The 20,288-nt window shown below is 44.1% G+C and overlaps 1 long non-coding RNA gene and 1 pseudogene across 1 annotated transcript in view; both read right to left on the reverse strand.

Annotated features, from left to right (window-relative positions):
* Window positions 1-20,288, reverse strand: part of LOC101906081 (uncharacterized) — a 32,058-nt gene that overhangs the window by 2,062 nt on the left and 9,708 nt on the right. Inside the window, exon 3 of the long non-coding RNA XR_003032964.2 lies at window positions 16,552-16,671. This is a non-coding gene — a long non-coding RNA (uncharacterized lncRNA). The remainder of the gene's footprint in view (window positions 1-16,551; window positions 16,672-20,288) is intronic.
* LOC132344059 (small ribosomal subunit protein eS6-like) lies at window positions 1,854-15,443 on the reverse strand (annotated as a pseudogene).

Genomic DNA, 20,288 nt, shown 5'->3' on the forward strand with positions numbered 1-20,288 from the left:
CCTTCACCAGGCACCGCTCAGGGTTTCAGTGGATCTGTCCCCCTCTTCTCCCATACGAATGGTTTTCCTGGAGAGGGGCCCCCAAGAGGTGTTTGACTAGGGGGCAGCCAGCCTGGAGGTTTCTTCTCTGACCAGCATCTTCTCTCAGTCACCCAGAAACATCGTGAGGGCTGTGAGCTCCTCCCACCTTCATGGGAAGGTGGGGCTGGTTAATAAATGGGGCTAACTGAGTCCCTCAGCTCCAAACTCCCAAGTGCTCGTGAACCACCTGAACATCTTGTTTAAATGCAGATGCTGGGACTTTCCTAATGGTCCGATGGCTAAAACTCTAATGCAGAGGTTGCGGAATCCATCCCTGGTCAGGGAACTAAGATCCTGCATGCACAGCATAGCCAAAAATAAATAAATAATACAAATAAAACGTAGGTGCTGATTCCGGCAGCCAGGGGTGGGGCCTGAGAATCAGCATTCCTTACCAGCATCCAGGGGGTACCAGAGCTCTGGTCCAGACAACATTTTGAGCAGTGAGGCCTGACCCCAGGGAACCTTGTTACAGAAACACAGAACCACCCAGGGCACACCTGAAGGCTTTGTCCTCTGCCTCGCTCTGTTTGTAAGGCTCCGCGTCCTCTCCATGGACCTGGGGTCTTCCCGCCACCCCAGTGCTCCAGGTCTACACCCTGTCCTTGAACACCATGCTCACCATGCCTCCTCCTTTCCACTGAAAGCTTACTGCGTGCATAACAATAGTAACCGCAACTGCTCCCCTCCTCATGGGCACTATTGATAGGTATTCCATGCCCACTGTGTGCGTCACAACAGTTGTGTCCAACTCTTTGGGACCCTTTGGACTATAGCCCGCCAGGCTCCTCTGTCCACGGGATTCTCCAGGCAAGAACGCTGGAGTGGGTTGCCATTTCCTTCTCTACTCCGTGCCCGTTTGTCATCACAAATGAGGTAGACGACCATCATAACCGTGATCCAGGTGAGGACCGCAAGTCTCTGGAAAGGCTCACCTTTCCAAGGTCACAGTCAGTGGGGGATGCAGCTGGGGCGCCTCTTCACTGCCCTGTGCTGCCACCCCATCCGTGACACGGGTGGCAGCTGCTAGCAGGGAACGGAAGAGCAGGGCGCCTTCACGGACTCTGGGCGTAACTCTGGAACCCGTGCCTGAGTCGCTGTATGTAGGACTCTACCCACACCCAACAGGTTCCCTGCATCTGGCACATGGGAACTGGAGCCATGCGGTCTGAAAATGAGTGGAGCAGAGTTATCTTCCATCCACGCTGCTGGGAGAAGACCGAAGGGGTGATAATCCTCAGATCACGAGGCTTTGGGAAAGAAGCTGTTAAGGGAAAATGGGCTTGTCTCCAAAAGCAGCCCTGGATAAACTTTGCTTCCACCTTCAGCCCTGGCATTCCTTTATTTTTTTTTTTGGTAGAGAATAAAGAGTCAGGGAAGCAGCTGTTTGCTCTAGAATCTTTTACGCTTCTCTGTTTACCACCGTGATCAAAAGGGGGGACATAGGTCCCTTACCTCCAAACATAGCAAAGTGCAGTGAGCTCTTGTTATCTTGCGTGCATTCCCACACACACATACGCACACGCATGCACACACGCGTGGTTTGCCAAGCAGATACGGGGCTCAAACATGGAAGCATGGAAGAGCGGAATGTGTCACACTTGTGAAAACAATCTCGTCAAAAGAATCCCATCTGCCTACATCTCCTTTTTTTTTTTGGTCTCACCGTGCAGTTAGTTCCCTGTCCAGGGATCTAACCCTCACCCCTTGCATTGGGAGCTTGGAGTCTTAACCACTGGACTGCCGGTGAAGTCCCTCTATGTCTCCTTTTTTTAAACTGACTCTTAAAAAATTTATTATTATTTATTCATTTTTGGCAATGCTGGGTCTCCGTTGCTGTGAGGGCTTTTTTCTGCTCTAGTTGCAGTGAGTGGGGCCTACTCTAGTTGCGGTGCACGGGTCTCTTATTGCAGCTGCTTCTTACTGCGGAGCGCAGGCTCTAGGGTATTCTGGCTTCAGTAGTTATGGTTCCCGGGCTCTAGAGCGCAGGCTCAGTCGTTGTGATGCCACGGGCTTGGTTGCCCCATTTCCAATGGGATCTTCCTGGATCAGGGATCGAACCCATGTCTCCTCCATCAGCTGGCAGACTTTTTACCACTGAACCATCAGGGAAGCCCTTTCTGCAAAATGACTTTTACAGGTTTTTTTTTTTAATTGATTTTATTTTTAACTTCCAGTTTTATTAAGACATAACTGACACATGGCACCATATAAGTTTAAGTGTACAATGTAACAATTTGACTTACATATGTAGTGATTATCATAATAAATTTGGTGAATGTGCATCATCTCATATAGGTGTGACATAAAAAAATAGAAACATCTTTTTCGTTCTGATGAGTGCTCTTAGGATTTACTGTCTTGACTTTCATATGTAACATATGGCAGGGCTAATTATATTTATCATGTTGTGCATGACATACCTGGTACTTATTTATCTTCTAACTAGAGATTGGTTCCTTTTGACCCTCTTCATCCAGCCCCCCTCCCCGACTCCCTCCTATGTCTGCTTCTTTATCATTAATGTGAGTCTTGAGCTACTCTCACTTCATTAAATTTACTGTAAAAATTATCAACCATGCTCATCTTTTTTTTCCCTGCATTCCTGGTTCTCTGCAGCTCAGTCTGAGCTCTCCTCCAGGCCCCCTGGGCAACCAGTCATCTCTTGGAAATAAACCATCTGATACCCTCAATCTTTGCTTCAAATGCTTGTTTCATCACCTTTTGTCAAAATCTGACTTTATCTGCAGGAGGATACGTTCCTCCTCTTTTTGCACAGCATTCCACACACATACCTCCTTTCCCCACCCTCCCCATTCCAAACTGACATGAGTCTCCTGATGCTTGCTTCCCCGGTTCCTTTTCCTGACTATTTTTTGGTCCATCATCAACTCCAAGGAAGTCCACGCCGCTATGCTTCCTCAGCTTCCCCAGTCCTTCTTCCTGCCTGCCACCCTCTAGGGTACTCTTCAGATGTCTCTTGCTCCTCAACATTCTAGAAACACCCATAGATCTTTTCTTATAGTTCCTCAGCCTTCTTGGGTCTAGAGAGCTTTATCTGCACTGCTTAATGTCATCAAGACACAGGCAGATAATCAAACAGGATCTCTCCTGGCCCACACTCTGAAGCCTGGAAATTCTCCACTGGGCTCTGCAGGCTCTCACATTTCCCCCCTATCCCTACCGAACCCTTCTTGTTGTTTTCTTTCTTTATTTGTTTTTTAAAAAAACATTTATTTATTTGGCTGTGCCAGGTCTTAGTTGCGGCAGGTGGGACCTAGGTCCTGGGCCAGGGAGGGAACCCAGACCCCCTGTGCTGGGAGTGCAGAGTCTCGGCCACTGGACCTCCAGGGAAGTCCCCCCTTCTTGTGGCTTGAATGTCCTCCTGGATTTCCTTGCCTCTTCACCCAGGCTGGAAAGTTCCCACTTCTGAATCACGCAGTTTCCCGTGTAAGCTGTTCCCAGCCTCCACCGTTTCTACAACGGTCTCTCTGTGCCTCTTTGTTTTTTGATTCTTTTGTGTTTGTCTTTCGCAGGCTTCCTGAGGTCCCTCTGGTGGGGAACCTGTGCCTTTTACCTTCTCTCCTCTGCTGTGAGGTCACCACCGTGGAGCCTGGTTCCTGGTTTTACTTCTAGTTCTTACTAGTTAGTCTCAAGGAAGATGTCAATGACGCAATGCTCCAGTCACTCCTCAAACCCTGCACTGGAGGAGGAAATGGCAACCCACTCCAGTCTTCTTGCCTGGAGAACCGCATGGACAGAGGAGCCTGGCGGGCGACAGTCCCTGGGGTCACAAAGAGTCAGACCTGACCAGACGAAACAACAATATACTCCCCACAGGGCCTGTCTCAGCCTTTGTTTCACCACGTGGGTCCCCAGGCCATCCCTTTTCCCTGCTCTTCAGATATCATTCTGGACTGAAAACCCTGTGATTATCCAAAGTAAGGAGTTTCCTCATTTCCCCCATTCCCTATTGGCCTTCTCCTAATCAGAACATTTATTATTTTCAGCTTGGCACACTGTAAGAACCTCCTAGCTGCATGATCCCATCGTCTCCTCCATTCCAACCTACTGTTCAAAGACCACATTCCTGTCTTGCTTAAAAATCTTCATGTTTCCCCACTGAGGCTCAATGCTTTGACCTACTGGGCAAGCCTATTTTTCACACATACCCCACTTTGCTGCTTAATCTTTGCTCATGTTTTTTTCTCTCTTTTTTTTTTTTGAATGTGGACCATTTTTAAAGTCTTTTATTGCATTTGTTACCACATCACTTCTGTTTTATGTTTTGGTTTTTTTGGCTGCGAAGCATGTGGCATCTTAGCTCCCCTACCAGGTATCGAACCTGCACCCCCTGCATTGGAAAGTGAAGTCTTAACTACTGGACTTCCAGGGAAGTCCCTTTTCTCCATCTTGAGGGTCTTGTCTCCTTCATGGCCACATGAGCAAAATTCATCTTACCTTAGAGGTGAGTTCAAAAGCCATCTCAGACAAGTTGTCCCTAAAGACTCCCCGTAGAAGTGATTTCTCCCACCTTTACTTTCCTACAGCTTTTGAGTCCTCTTAAACATTTATAATTTTCCACCCTGTATTATGGTTGACACACAGAACTGTAAGTCCTTTAAGGGTGTGCATCCTTGTCTGTTCATCTCCGCATGCCCCCTACAAGCAGCATAGCACACGACACAATGCTGGACTACTCAGGATGCTTTTATTACAAGTGACAGGAACCTCGCTAACAGGCCAGGAAAAGAGAACGTATTCGATAAACAAACACAGCAGGTCACACAGCAGTGGGAGGCACAGGGGAACAGCTGGGCCTGGGGACAGCTGGAACCACGGACTGGAATTCAGCAGGACACAGGCTCCATGTCTCTGCTTCTCCCTATCTGTTGGATTCATTCTCCTTCTGCAATCAAGATCCCTCCGCATGGCACTGACAGCTCCCAGGACTCACATACCAGGCTTCCACCTCCAAAGAGGGCCGGAATTTAAGCTGCAGTTGGAAAAATTGTCTTAGAGAACTACTCTGATTGGTCCAGCCTGGACCAGAGGTCTTCCTTCAATCAATCAGCTTGGCCAGTTGATTGGATGACTCAGTCTTTCAGGAGCTCACTCCTGGGTTCTGGAGCTGATTTTTAGAAAAGAGGAATTTTCATGAGCCAGGCAGGCACCCCAAGAATTAGAGCATTCTTTTTCTCCTTTTTTTTTTTTTTTTTAAAGAAGTACTATAGTTGATTTACAATGCTGTTTGTTTGTTGTTTTTTTTTTTTTTGATGTCTGATCTTATTTATTTGTTACTCTTAGAACATCTCATTTTTGACTGGACTCAGAAGTAGAAGCTCTCAGAGAGGACAGCCTCCGTCTCTTGGCAATCTGTTCCTGCCGTTTTTCTTTGGCCTCCTTCATTCTCTTGACCAAAAGTTTAGCATATTCTGCAGCCTCTTCTTTATTTTTCTTAGTACGCTGTTTCTTCAGAGCAGTACGCGGGCGTTTGTGTTGCAGAACTCGTGGAGTCACAAGACGCTGAATCTTGGGTGCTTTAGTCCTAGCTTTCTTACCGTCTTTGTTTAGGGGCTTTCGCACAACATACTGGCGGACATCATCTTCTTTAGAGAGACTGAAAAGTTTGCAGATTCTGCTAGCTCTTTGGGGACCCAGGCGACGAGGCACTGTAGTATCGGTGAGTCCAGGAATATCCTCCTCCCCTTTTTTCACGATGACCAAATTGAGAACACTCAGATTTGCATCCACAGTGCAACCCCGTACAGGTTTGCGCTCTCTCTCCAGTCCTCCTTGATCTGTAACAGGAATGCCCCTTACTCAGTAGCAGGCAAACTCGGCCATGGGTCAAGACACCCTGCTTCATGGAGAAACCCTGCTTATCGTTCCTGCCACCTATTCGGACCACATAACCCTTCCATTCTCCACCCAGAGTGGCAGCAGCAACTTCTGTGGCCATACGCTTCTCATAGAAGGTACAAAGTTTTCGTTCATGGTCTGCTTCAATGAACTTCTGGCAGCCAGTGGCCGGGAAAGAGATGTTCAGCTTCATTCTGAAGCGGCTGACAGCCTCCAAGGCGCCACGAGAAAGAGCTACACACAAAAAGAGCTAGATTTTTTTTTTTTAATCTAACAGATTAGATTCTGATATACAGCAAAGTGACTCATATATATAATTTTCTTTTTAATTATAGGTTATTATAAGATATTAAATATAGTTCCCTGTATTATACAGTAGGACCTTGTTGTTTATTTTATATATTAAAGTGTGTATCTGCTAACTCCAAACTCCTAATTTATCCCTCCCCCAGCTCTCCTCTTTGGTAACAATAAGGTTGTTTTCTGTGTCTGTGAGTATTTCTGTTTTGTAAAGAAGTCCATTTGTATCGTATTTTAGATTCCATATACGAGTGACACCATATGATATTTGCCTTTCTCTGTCAGATTTACTTCACTAAGTATGATAATCTCTAGGTTCAACCATGTTGCTGCAAATGGCATTATTTCTTTTTTTGTGGTTGAGTAGTATAGCACTCTTGTATCCAATAAATTTATTTCAAACATGTTATTAGTATTTTTGTTGATGAGAATGTATGTAGTAGTGCCCTAAGAATTCAATCACTGCTCAGGGCTGTTCTTTGTCATATTAACCACGTACCCATTTCTTGAAAGGGAAAGTCGTTCAGTCGTGTCTGACTCTTTGGGACCCCATGGTCTATACAGTCCGTGGAATTCTCCAGGCCAGAATACTGGAGTGGGTCGCCTTTTCCTTCTCCAGGGGATCTTCCTAACCCAGGTCTCCCACATTGCACGCGGATTCTTTACCAGCTGAGCTACCAGGGAAGCCCATTTCTATTCATTAAAGTAGGACTTTTAGTAATTCCACTTGTCAGTCTCACTCCTAATAGAATATACACCTGAAAGGAAGAAAATTGATTCTTTCCTTCTTTCTTCCTTTGGCCACAACTTGAGGTTTCTGGGATCTTAGTTTCCCAACCAGGGATTGAATCGGCATCCTTGGCAGTGAAGGCATGGAGTCCTAACCAATGGACCATCAGTGAATTCCTTCCTAAAGATCCTTTAAAATCAAACTTTCCTCTAATCTAGATAAACTTTACCTCTAACTAAAATGGGTTGATGAAATTTCTATATGTATGTAGCTGGACCCCAGTGAAAAAATGGCATCAAGCTTATTCTAGCTTTTGGTTGTTGTACACAAATTCCTTGTATTTTTGACCAATTTTCTCTCTTCCACTTTCATCAACATCCTATACCTTGAATCCCAGCACTTGTGGATTTGCTATGTAGAATGCATGTTTGTTTCTTTTGCTCAAATTGACCATTATTCATTATGAAAAATTATGAACATATTCTTCAAGACTGGTTTTTCTGGGATGGGCCCTCATGGCCAGGGCTGTGAGACTCAGATTGGAAAGTAGGTCAAGGGTGAATTGGTTTTCTCACTTTGAGCTTTTTCACACTTTGAGATCTTTACTAACCATTTTGACCCCTTTTATCAATGTCACCTCTACTGAAAGTCAATAAGAACTGAATTACCCAGACCTTCTGGTCCTTGAGTCCTTGAAAGCTGGGGGCATGGCAAGAAAAATCTTTTATTTCAACCAATACTTATCATTAAGAGAGGAGAGAAGCAAAGAGATGTTAAGGATAGCAGAAAGTGGGCTCTTAACACTACACACGATAGCCAAACATCTATATGAAAAGGAGATTAATTTATCCAGATGATATGTCAAATGTCTAGACCATACCATGAACTGAATATTTTTTTCATAGATTTGCAGTTGCCAGGCTTTACAAAAAATATATAATATGCCATTTAAATTTCAAATAAACAATGATATTTTTAAACTATAAGTATTTCCCATGTGATTCTCAGGACAAACTTACACTAAAAAATTTAGTGTATCTGAAATTCACATTTAATCAGGTGTCCTGTATTTTATCTGGTAGTTCTACTTAGATTAGGTACTTTGGCCTTATATAGACACAGTATAAATTTTACTTGTAAGTCAATAATTTTTTTTTAAGATATATATACATAGGATTTCCTGGGTGGTCCAGCAGTTAGGAATCTGCCTGCCAATGCAGGGGACACCAGTTGTATCTCTGGTCTGGGAAGATCCCACATGCCACAGGACCACTAAGCCCATGAGCCGAAACTATTGAGCCTGTGTCCTAGAGCCTGGAAGCAGCACCTACTCAGACTGAGTCACAACTGCTGAAGCTCGTATGGTCTAGAGCCTGTGCTCCACAGCAGGAGGAGCCCTGCAATGAGAAGCCCATTCACCGCAGCTAGAGAGTAGCCCCTGCTCACCACAACTAGAGAGAGCCCACTCACAGCAATGAAGACCCAGCGCAACCAAAATAAATAAATAAACAAAAATTCTCAAAAGGTATATGTGAAGAGAAATGAAGCCTTTCCCATGGTTTATCTTTCCACTATCTTTGAAATGAAAAACTTGACTGTTCTTCTAAATTCCAAATTTTATTCCATATGGCTCACATCCTGGAACCCGAAAGCAGTTTAATCAATGGATAAATTGAGTTAATACTCCATTCTGTTAACATACTCTTTGTTAATTTGATTGCTTCTTACTTTGAATACATTACAGTGTTTAGGCCAGTGTCACAACCTTTAGTCCTCTCACAAAATCTCCTAAATAGTGGTGATGCAGTCATCTATTCAAGGACCAGTTGTCAAACACAGTCCCTGCAATGCTCCTTTCTAGGCTCTATGAGATGCATGAGTGCATCCCAGGTCGTTTCAGTTGTGTCCAACTTTTTGCAGCCCTACACACTGTAGCCAACCAGGATCCTCTGTCCATGGAATCCTCCAGGCAAGAATACTGGAGAGGGCTTCCCTGATTGTTCAGTTGGTAAAGAATCCGCCTGCAATGTAGGAGACCCCAGTTTGATTCCCGGGTTGGGAAGATCTGCTGAAGAAGGGATAAGTTACCCACTCTAGTATTTGGGCTTCCCTTCTGGCTCAGCTGGTAAAGAATCCATCCGCAATGTGGGAGACCTGGGTTCAGTCCCTGGGTTGGAAAGATCCACTGGAGAAGGGAAAGGCTACCCACTCCAGTATTCTGGGCTGGAGAATTCCATTGACTGTATAGATCATGAGGTTGCAAAGAGTAGGACACCACTGAGCAGCTCTCACTCACTCATACTGGAGCAGGTTGCCATTTCCTTCTCCAGGGGATCTTTCTTACCCAGGGATCAAACCCACATCTCTTATGTCTCCTGCATTGGCAGGCGGATTCTTTACTACTAGTGCCACCTGGGCACCCCCATGAGATGTACAAAGACATATGAAATTCATCAATGACCCTCCGAGAATCTACTGTGGCAGGCAGTACTCAAGGTGCTGGGAGTGCTGTAGATGGGCTTGCAATTGACCAAGGAAGAGCACATCCAATAAGGTGGGAAAAGACACCAAGATCCCCAACGCCAAGGGACTGTGTTCTGCTAAAGAGTAGGGGTTTTGTTTTGCTGAGTGGAGGGTACAAGCTGAGGGCAAAGTCTGACTTTCTTAGGATGACAAAACTAATTCTTTTTTTTTTTCTTTTTTTGTTTTAGCTTTTTATTTTGTGTTGGAGTATAGCAGATTAACAATGTTGTGATAGTTTTAGGTGAACAGCAAAAGGACTCAGCCTTTGAATATGCACGTGTCTATTCACTCCCAAACTCCCTTCCCATCCGGGCTGCCACCTAACACTGAGCAGAGTTGCCCGTGCTACTGAGCAGAAGACATTGTTAGTTATCCATTTTAAATGGAGCAGTGTATACATGTCGATCTCAAACTCCTTAACTATCCCTCTCCCCTCCCCTTCCCCCCTGGTAACTATAAGTTATTTTCTAAGCAAAGGCAAGTTGAGTGGGAGGAAAGAAAGAAGAGAGAAGAGGCAACCAGCAGAGCTGGGCTCTTTGATGGGAAAAGACAAAGATGTCCTCTGGGGTAATGGATTCAGTTTCTGCCCAGTGATATGTGTGAGACGTGATCCTTCTTTCACAGGCTCCAAAGAATCCCCAATAAAACATCAGTTTTCTCACTAGTACATTGTGGTATTGGATGTGTTTTGGAGGATATGACAGAGCGGTGAGCATAGCCTCATAGCGAGTGTAAAGTAAGAGTCAAGGCCCCCATGGGAGGCCCACCCATCTGGGCTGCATCTTGGGAATGTTCATCTCACATGTTTGGTATAAGTTAGAGAATCCAGCTGCAGTTCAGATTAAGTTGTTGCTAAGAAGACAACCTCGCCATCCATGCCAAACATTTGGACTTTTATGTAAGAGAGTGAAGATACTTCTGGCATGAGCCAATGGTTCTTGGCATCAGTTAAGTTTCTTTTGTTTTAAAGCAAATCAAAGCCGATTAAGCAAGAAGAAAAAAAGAGAGAGAGAGGGAGAATGTGGGGAAAGGGATTGGTGGGAGAAGGTATTGGAAGCACAGGGGAGAGTTCACAGACTCAAAGGAAGAGCTGACCAGCTAGGCCTTGGAAAGGACAGGGGGACAGAGACCAGGGCTTCTCCAGGGACCTCGGGGGCCAAAGCTCATAGACGTTTTTTTTTTTGTTTTTCTTAGCTGCTGCACTCATGTGTTTTAGCCTTACTTATCATCCTGGTCATGTTTTCAAGTTCCCATGAAAGAATCTTACTAGTACAGCTCACTCCAGGGTTCTCTACCCATTGTGGTCAGCCAGATCGTACAGACGTGACTCACAACAGAATCTCCTCTTCTTTCCAGGCCTCCAATATACTCAAAACTAGCTGGAAGTGCTGCTTTCTTGGATGCTTATACAGCTATATCCCTTCTTTTGGTTTAACTGAGAATTTAAAATTATTCCATCTTTCTCACAAATACTAATTTGGAAGTTACATACTTGATTTATATTCTTCTGGTGGTTACCCTAGAAATTCCAACTTAATTTACCAAATTTAGGTTAATCAGTATCTTTACCCTCTTTTCAGGCATTATAAAAACCTTAAATACTTAAATTCCATTCCCACTTACCTACTTGTAAACTGACTTTTTTCATATATTTTAATTCAATTTTAAAGCATAACCTAAAATTATTTATTACAATTTTATATTGCCAATGTTCATTTGCACTTGCCATTTTCTTTGTTTTTCATTCTTTCTGTGTCTCGTACATTCCCTATAAGATCACTTTTTTTTCCCTAAGTCAAGTATCTTTTAGCATTTCCTTTAGGAGATTTTGGCTTTCCCTGGTGGCTCAGCTGGTAAAGAATCTGCCTGCAATGCAGGAGACCTGGGTTCGATCCCTGAGTTGGGAAGATCCCCTGGAGAAGAGAAAGGCTACTGACTCCAGTATTCTGGTCTGGAGAATTCCATGGACTGTATAGTCCATGGGGGTGCAAAGAGTCAGTCATGACTGAGCGACTTTCACTTCATTGCACTTCACTTAGGAGATTTTGTTAGCGAGGAGTGAACAATCTTTATTTCCCTAAGATGTTTATTTATTTATTTTGCCTTTATTCTTTTTAAAATTGATTTACTTATTTACTTTTGGCTGTGCTGGATCTTTGTTACTGTGTGGGCTTCCCTAGTAGCTCAGATGGTAAAGCATCCACCTGCAAAGCAGAAGACCCGGGTTTGATCCCTGGGTTGGGAAGATCCCGTGGAGAAGGCAATGGCAATCCACTCCAGTATCCTTGCCTGGAAAATCCCATGGACAGAGGAGCCTGGTGGGCTACAATCCATGGGGTCACAAAGAGTCGGACACAACGGAGCGACTCCCACACGCAGAGAGGGCTTTCTCCAGTTGCGGTGAGTGGGGGCTGCCCTCTAGTTGTCTTTCAGCGACGTCTCATTGCGGTGGCTTCTCTCATTACTTAGCACAGGCTCTAGAGCATGTGGGCTTCAGTAGCTGCTGCGTATGGGCTTAGCTGCTCCACAGCGTGTGGGATCTTAGTTCCAAAACCAGGGACCTAACCCGTGTCCCCTGAATTAGCAGGCAAATTCTTAACCACTGGACCATCAGGGAAGTCCCAATTGTGTCCGTATTCTTAAAAGATGTGTTTTCACTAGATATACAATGGTAGGCTTGCAAATTGTTTTTTTTTAATATGCTGAAAATATAGCGTTATTTTTCTGGTGTCCATTGTTTGTTGTTGAAAGCTTGCTGTCAATCTAGCTCCTGGCAATCTTTTCTCTCTGTTTTTTTCCGAGTATTTTTAAGAATTTCTTTATTTTTAGTTATCTATAATTTCACTATGATGCATCTGAATATATCTAAGTATGTTATATTGCTTGGATTCAGCAGATTCCTTAATCTCTGGATAAGTATCTGGAGCAGTGGTAAAAATGTTTGAGCATTATGTCTTCACATATTGCATTTGCCCAATTCTTTTCTCCCTCCTTCTGGAATTCCTCTGTAACATTATCTCGCATGTCTCTTAACCTCTATTTCATATTTTCCATCTTTTTTATTTTGTGTTGCATTCAGAACAGTTCATTGCTCTTTCAATAATTGTTTCTTCAATTGCACTCTTAATCTATCCCCTGAATTTTTAATTTCAGTTAAAACTTAAACTTTTTTATTTTTAAAGCCCCACGACACTTTTTATAGTTTACTAATCTCTGCAGATATTTCTAAAATATATCCTTTAAACACTAAGTAAGGATGTCTTATAATTTATCATCTCTAACTTAATCATCTAGAATCTACATGGCTCTTTTTATGGTTCTCTGTTGTTTCTGTTGGTTTCCGTGTGTGCTTGGTTATCTTGGATATTTTAAATTATACGCTGCTCACTGCCTTGGAAAACTGTTTATGGAGATGCTCTGTGGCCTAAGATGAAGGGGCTCTTCCTCAGGAGAATTTGAATTTGTCTTTCCTTCTTTCGGGCACATAGGTACCCTTCTGTGTGGTACCATTTTAACTTCATTCAGGGTTTAGGATTTCTCAGACCACCCAAGTCTTTTGAATCCGTGGGAGTAACTACCTCAAATTACAACTTCTCATGCATTTTGTTTTGCTCCTTTGCTCCTTCTGGCCCAGTTTAATCTCCTCAAACCCCATGGAGGTGGAAGCAGGGAGGTGGCGTCCCCTTTGAAAGTCCCGCTTCCTGTGGAGGCTTCCATTTAAACCTCTGTCCTGGGCTTTAATTTCGGTCCCTCTCACACTGAGAGCTCAGTTCCTCGGAACCATCTGGCTTTTGTGAGGACAGAAGAGTGCTCTGTTTACCTCTGGATTTCTGCTTTCTCTTAGCTTTTGGCCTGATTTTTTTGTTTTTATTTGATCAGTAATTTGATGCTTTCGTGAAGATTATGAAACATTTTTCTTTTCCTCATAGTTTTTAGATGCTCTTAGCCAAAGGGTATCTCTGAATAACCTAACTCACCACAAAGAACAAGGCCAGGCCACAAAGACCGAGCGCTAGCTCCTCAGGCCTCCAGCCGGTGTCACGTTTCTCGGGGAGAGTCAACACAGCACCTTCTGCCCTAAGACAAGAGGGTCTGCTTCGTGTCAGTCAAATGTCTAATGACTTTTGAGGACTAGAGGTTTATAACCATCTTGAGGCAGATAATTTTAAAAGGACGTGGAAGTGAGAAGAATTTCCATTCTGGAGTCTCTTAATACTTCTTCTATCCAGTACTAAAAGGCCTCAATCCACATCTGAGCTCCACACTTGGAAAGAGGAAACATCTGATGGGTGGCCTGTCTCCTGTAGCCTTCCCCTGTGGTCCAGCGTCCATCATGGTAGATAGAGTGTTTACCACACTTTATTCCTCACAGGTGGAGTCTGCCTCAAAAGACAGGTATTTGCACCTGACAGAGTTGAGTTCTATCCTTGATTTCAGAACCTACTACATCCACATAGAAATTGTATGCGGAAGGGGAGACAGAAAGGGAAAGTGGTGGCAGGGAAAATCTCCTGGGGAAAGATGAAGAATTTGATGGTCTTGTCTCTTGGCATTCAAATGCTTTGCCCTTCTCTCCATAAAGTGAAAGTGAAGTCGCTCAGTCAAGTCCGACTCTCTGCCACCCCATGGACTGTAGCCCACCAAGCTTCTCCGTCCATGGGGTTTTCTAGGCAAGAATACTGGAGTGGGGTGCTGTTTCCTTCTCCAGGGGATCTTCCCCACCCAGGAACCAACCCCAGGTCTCCAGCATTGCAGGCAGATGCTTTACCCTCTGAGCCACCAGAGAAGCCCACCAACAGTGTAGGAGGGTTCCCTTTTCTCCACACTCTCTCCAGCATTTATTGTTTGCAAATTTTTCGTGATAGCCATTCTAACTAGTGTGAGGTGATATCTCATTGTAGTTTTGATCTGCATTTCTCTAATAATTAGCAATCTGAGCATGTTTTCATGTGTCTCTTGGCCATCCGTATGTCTTCTTTGGAGAAATATCTCTTTAGGTCTTCTGCCTATTTTTTGATTGGATATTTTTTTATATTGAACAGCATGATTAAGCAGAATATCTTAAGGAGAAGGCAGACATGATGATCATTTGTAGTTGTAGACTTGGGTTCAATCAGCATTGATCAAGGACCCCTTAGGCACAAGGCCCTAGGTCAAGCGTTTTTAAAAATACAACTCATTAAATTCAAAACAAAAAAATCATGTCCCCTCTCTAGTGTTGAGCAGGGAGGTGTGAAAAACAACAACTATTTTAGGACTCTGGAAGGAAGAAAAGTTCTTACTAGATATTCTCCCATGTAGGGAAAAATATTTCAGGAATATATTTGGAGACTCAGGGGTACATTTTAAAGCTCAAGTTTGTATAATATTCCATTCAATTAAGCCTCCAGTTCTTCTGAAGGATGTGGTAAGAGTCCTGGACGTGAAAGATTTGCATTTTAGCCGTGTTAGTTCATATTGCATTTTAATTTTCCAAAAATTTATTTATGTATTTATTTTTGGCTGCTCTGCATCTTCGTTTCTTCATGTGGGCTTTCTCGAGTTGCGGGCAGCGGGGCAACTCTTCAATGCAGTGCTCGGGCTTCTCGCTGTGGTAGCTTCTCTTGTCGTGGAGCATGGGTTCTGGGCGTAGGGACTCAGTAGTCGCGACTTGTGGGTTCTAGAGCGTGGGCTCAGGGGTTGTGGCACACAGACTTAGCTGTCCTCAACATGTGGAATCTTCCCAGAGTAGGGAGGGAACCCGTGTCCTCTGCATTGGCAGGTGGACTGCTAACCACTGGGCCATCAGGGAAGTCCCTTACGTCTTAGTTTTAAGGAAAGTTGCACAATATGCTGTTTCTGTGAAACCCCCTGTCCACAGGGTAAAGATGCTCAGCACCCGTACAAGAAGTTGTATGCAACCCAGTTAAGGAGGGGAGTACCATGTGTCCACAGAGGGGAGTTTTTCTTCAGGGAGCACCTTACTGATTTTTCTTTGATGACATGTAGTCATTATACTACCTTCCACTGTAGCTATTTGTGGATGCCTTCTATATCATATTAAACTCTACTTTCTGGGACATTCCGAGGTCTTATTTTCCCATAGCCCCTAGCACTGGACAGGCAATAAATCATAAGAGGCAGTATAGGGGTGTAGAGCATTAAGTACTAAGGCTCTGATACTAAAGACAGAAGAGATGTGAAACTTCCCTCGTGGTCCAATGGTTAAGGCCCTGTACTTCCAATGCAGGGAGTGAAGGTTCAATCCCTGGTCAGGGAACTAAGATCCCACATGCTGTGAGGCCAAATAAATAAAATAAAAATCTTTTTTAAAAAAGACAGGAGAGGTACAAGTGTCACAGATGCTTGTTCTTTTTCTCGCGCCAATTTTTTTTCTTCTTTCCTTCCTTCCTTTCAATGACAACAGAATCCCAATTTTCATCACTTATCCATTCCTTGCTCATGCAGTCAACGCCCCTTGGGAAAAATCTGATCCCACTCCTGGCTCCAGGGGTGTATTAGTCAGGGTTTTCCAGAGAAACAGAACAAATATATATATAAAGAGATTAATTATACAGAATTGGCTCGTGTGGGGTTAAGATGGAGCTTGCAGATGGAGGCTCAGGAGAGTGGATGGATTGAGTTCAAGTCCAAAGACAAGAAGAAACTGATGTTGTTGCTCAAAAACAGATAGAAAGCAAATTCTTCTTTCCCCCTAGACCTTTATTCAATTCAAGCCTCCAACAGATTAGACAAGGCTCACCCACATTGGGGAGGGCAATCTACTTTACTCAGTCTACAAATTTAGACATTCATCTCCTTCAGAAACACCCTCACAGACACAGTCAGAAATAATGTTTGATCAGTGTATGGAAACCCTGTGTCCCAGTCAAATTGATACATCGAATCAGCCATCACCAAGGGCAAACCCTATTTGGTTTAAGCCAGTCATCACACCCTGCCATGTTGCTGGTCACAGTGCTTGGTTCAAAATGAGCAAATATCCAACTCCAGGCCAATAAAATGCAAGAGGAGATGACATTTGCTGGAGATTGCAAGAATAGAAACTTTCTTACTTTTCTATGGAAGTGACTTCTTATCCATCTGGACATGAATGAAAAAGATTCAGTCCAGGAACGTTGCTAGTAGTCATCTTGAGATGATGAAGAAGCCAGGCTTGGGACATAACAGGTAGTCTGGAAGGCAGAGAAAGGCATGAAATTAAACTGGATCAGTGTTGAAATTATTGAGCCTGGGATCATGGTTTGCCTTAAAACCACCATATGCTCCTGCTGCTAAGTCACTTCAGTCGTGTCCGACTCTGTGTGACCCCATAGACAGCAGCCCACCAGGCTCCCCCGGTGGGATTCTCCAGGCAAGAACACTGGAGTGGGTTGCCATTGCTTTCTCCAATGCATGGAAGTGAAAAGTGAAAGTGACGTCACTCGGTCGTGTCCGACTCTTAGCGACCCCATGGACTGCAGCCTACCAGGCTCCTCCGTCCATGGGATTTTCCAGGCAAGACTACTGGAGTGGGGTGCCATTGCCTTCTCCAAAACCACCATATAGCTGAACTTAACAGTTATAGGAGCCAGCAAATTCCATTTATCATGTCAACTGGTTGGGGCTGAATTTTCTGTTACCTGCAACCAAAAGACTTCTAATATAGTTGGAATTTCAATGTGATGATCAATGAGAGACTTTAACATTCAATGATCCCGTTAAGAATGCAACAGAAAAGTAAACATTTCTGCTATGTGAGCAACCAAGTTGGACTGCATACATCAGAAAAGACGACCATGTATGCAAAACTTGAAACCACCAGAGGAATTCTGCAGAGCTACAGCCTACATTCCTTCTTTCTCTGCAACTATAAACATCCTTCAAAGTAGCCTCTTCTCCTCCACAGGGTTCCAGGGATACATCTCAGCATTTCTCTGAGAGTTCACTTGATCGAGAATCTTTAAAGAAAGGGAGAGTAACTTATTTTTCTTAGTGCATTCAGCACTTTGAACAGTGCCTGGCAAAGACTAGGCCCCTAATAACTATGAATGTATGAATGGATGGATTTATTTATTTAACAATTACAGATCTTCCTCAACTTATGCTGTGGTTACGTTCCAGTAAACCCATCATAAGTTGAAAATATTGTCAGTTTAAAATGCATCATAAGGGGCTTCCCTGGTGGCTCAGTGGTAAAGAATCTCCCTGCCAATGCAGGAGACACAGGTTCGATCCCTGGTCTGTGAAGATCCCACATGCCCTGGAGTAAATAAGCCGTGCATTGCAATTACTGAGCCTGTGCTCTAGAGCCTGGGGAGCGGCAATGACTGAGTCCACGTGCCCCTAGAGTCCGTGCTTCACAGTAAGAGAAGCGCCTGAGAAGCCTGAGCACCACAATTAGTGTAGCCCTCGCTTCCGGCAACCAAAAAAAGCCTGTGCTGCAACGAAGACCCAGCACAACCAAAGGTAAACAAATACAGTTATTTTTTACAATTAAAATGCACCATACGGTATTCTCTGGTGGTTAGGACCCCACACTTCCATTGCAGGGGCACAGGTTTGACCCCTGGTTGGGGAACTAAGATCCTGCGTGCCTCATAGCATGGCCAAGAAAGTAAAAATAAAATGCATCATAGCTTAGCCTTCAACATACTCAGAGCACTGAAACTAGCCTACAATTGCACCAAATCATCTAACACAAACTGATGTTAAAGCAAAGTGTTGGGTATATGTCATTTATTGAATGCTGCACTGAGAGTGAAAAACCAGACGCTTGATGGGTCCAGAATGGTTTTAAGTGTATCACGTGGTTGACTTGGAGCTGCGGCAGGTGCCACTACCCAGCGTCAGAGTATGTAACCAGCGGAAAGATCAAAATTCCAAGTGTGGTTTCTATTGAATGTGTATCTTTTTCATACCATCAGAAAGTTAAAGAAAAAAAAACCCCGCAAGTTAAACCATTGTAAGTTGGGAACCATCTGTGTTTATTAAGCACCTGCTGTATGCCAGGTACCAAAGGAGGTGTCAGATTACAACAGTGGGCAAGACCAAGGCAGTCCTGGGAGTCTTGGTGTGACAAAGCTTCTAGGGAGAGGGAATGTTTTATTCCAGATAAACAGGTACTGGTTACCTAGGTGTGTTTATGTTGCAAAATTTTACCAGGCTGGGGACTTCCCTGGTGGTCCAGGGGCCAAGACTCCACGCTCCCAATGCAGCGGGCCCGGACAAGATGCCTCGTGCTGTAACTAGATGATCCTGCATGCCAGATGGAAGACCGGGAGCAGCCAAATACATTTTAAAATTGACCAGGTTTATGATGCATGCATGCTGTGTCTTTACTTCAATAAAATGCTCCCCCAAGTAAAACGCAGAAATAAAAAGTCCTTATTCTCAAAGTTTACATTCCCATCAGAGCAGACAATACAAATAAATATACAATATGTTGAGAGGTAGTAAGTGCTATAAACGTCTGACTGTAAGAAGGATGAATTCAGTGAGAACACAGACGTGACAGAGAAAGCACACTTTGAATATGTACTACCACAGGAAGAGCGTCCCCAGGCTTCCAGCCATCCACCTCAGAAGCTCAGCTTCAACTTGCTTTCTGAGTCAGGCTGACACATACCTTTGTGCTGCTAACTGGGCTCAACTGAGGATGGTCCTGCCAGGGACGGATGTGGGAGTGGTTAGCAGATGGGTACATGTGGGACTTCCCAGGTGGCTCAGAGGTAAGGAATCCACCTGCCAATGCAGCAGATGTAGGTTTGATCTCTGGGTTGGGAAGATCCCCTGGATGAGGAAATGACAACCCACTCCAGTATTCTTGCCTGGAAAACCCCATGGACAGGGGAGCCTGGCAGGCTGCAGTCCATGGGATCACAGAGAATCGGACGTGACTTTGCGACTGACCGCACATGCACGAGCTTATGTGTAAAACCTGACTCCAGAAGAGTGCTGGGATACGCATCCTCGGCTCTGCTTCTCCAGATGTTGGAAGGATTTGATCAGGTATTTTGTACATCATTGTCTACATTTTAGAGTATTTAATGAGAAATGTTAGAATTGCAGAAATGGAAAAGACATTTCCCCATGGCCAGCGGGTGTTTTTGGACAATCTATTGTGTGCCCAGACCTGTGGAAGTCAGTTCTAAGATACAGTTCCAACCAAAGGCAGTTTATCATCTTAATAACAAGATGGATACCTGTCAAACAACTACAGAATAATATAGGAATTTAAATAATCAAACTTAGGACCACCCTGGTGGTCCAGTGGTTAAGACTCCTCCTTCCAATGCAGGGTGTGTAGGTTTGATCCCTGGTCAGGGAGCTAAACTCACATGCTGCAGGACCAAAGAAACCTAATCATAAAACAGAAGCAGTATTGTAGCAGATTCAATACAGACTTTAAAAATGGTCCACATCAAAAAACCAAAAATCTTAAAAACAACTATCTTGTGTGATTTTTAGAAACTGTAAAAAATTGAAAAACAAACAAAAACACAATAGGCTTGTACAGTATCCCGTAGGTCCCCTTTATAGCATTTGTCACATGTGAAATTTTATTTATTTTTTAAAATAATTTTATTTGAATTTTTTGGCGGTGCTGGGTCTTCACTGTCGTGTGGGCTTTTCTCTAGTTGTGGTGAGCGGGAGATACTGTCTAGCTGTGGTGCTTGGACTTCTTGCCGTGGCGTCTCCCGTTGCAGAGCACTGCTCTAGAGGGTGCGGGCTTCGGTAGTTCCAGCACGTGGGCTCAGCAGCTGCAGGTCCCGGGCTCTAAAGTGCAAGCTCAATATTTGTGGCCCACTGA

Source organism: Bos taurus, chromosome 27 (assembly GCF_002263795.3).
Source record: "Bos taurus isolate L1 Dominette 01449 registration number 42190680 breed Hereford chromosome 27, ARS-UCD2.0, whole genome shotgun sequence".
NCBI lineage: Eukaryota > Metazoa > Chordata > Mammalia > Artiodactyla > Bovidae > Bos > Bos taurus.